Raw genomic sequence first — 824 nt, 5'->3', positions numbered from 1 at the left:
CAGCCGCGGCGTGGGTGCGCATAGCGGCCGAGTCAACACCACACTCCACTCGGACGCGTGCACAAGCGGCGGCGGGGGGGGAGAGGAGCACACTACAGCGAGCAGGTGGCATCGAAGGCGATCCCCCGCACTTGGCTGGCGGCCACACCTGCGTCCTGCAACGCACCACGCACCGCTCCGCACACGGCGTCCCACACCTCTGCGTGCGGTGCAGGCCACGCGCGTGTGACATAAGGACTGCAGCAGTTGCAGGTTTGGTTGGGGGGGGAGCTACCAGTTGAAGACTGTTCGTAGAGGTGGGGATGGGCTGCCGGGCGATGTAGCGGCAGAGGGCGTTCGGCACGCCCCAGAACGGCGCCCCCCACGCGCCCTGTCCGCTGCCCAACCACACCCGCTCTCACGCCCTGCGTGCCCACGTCCACCCCCACGTAGCACCCGCTGCTTTCCATCTTTTTCGTTTTGTTAATTATCCATTTTTCTTGCTCTTGTTGGCCAGTGCAGAGACAAGGGGATGTGATGGAGGCAGCCCTGGTCCATGTCTCGTAGTGAGCACAACTGCAGACACAAAAATGGGTGGACAAAATGTGGACAAGGCACTAGAGCGTGCGGGACACGTTCTTTTTATTGTGGTGTGGGCAGTGTGTCTAGTGGTGAGGGTGTGAGGGGAGGAAGGAGCTGCTGCCTCCGTTGCCGCTTGGGGCGAGGAGCGTGCGCAGAGTAGAAAAGCAGGCGCTTGCGAGTTGAACCGGAGCGATAGCGGGGGATGAAGAGGGGAGGGAGAGGGTCAGGGAGGTAGTGGAAGCTGAGAGACATACGGGCGAACA

The sequence above is a fragment of the Acanthamoeba castellanii genome, assembly GCF_000313135.1.
Source record: "Acanthamoeba castellanii str. Neff unplaced genomic scaffold scf7180000084599, whole genome shotgun sequence".
NCBI lineage: Eukaryota > Discosea > Longamoebia > Acanthamoebidae > Acanthamoeba > Acanthamoeba castellanii.
Note: the sequence above shows the minus strand (reverse complement) of the source record.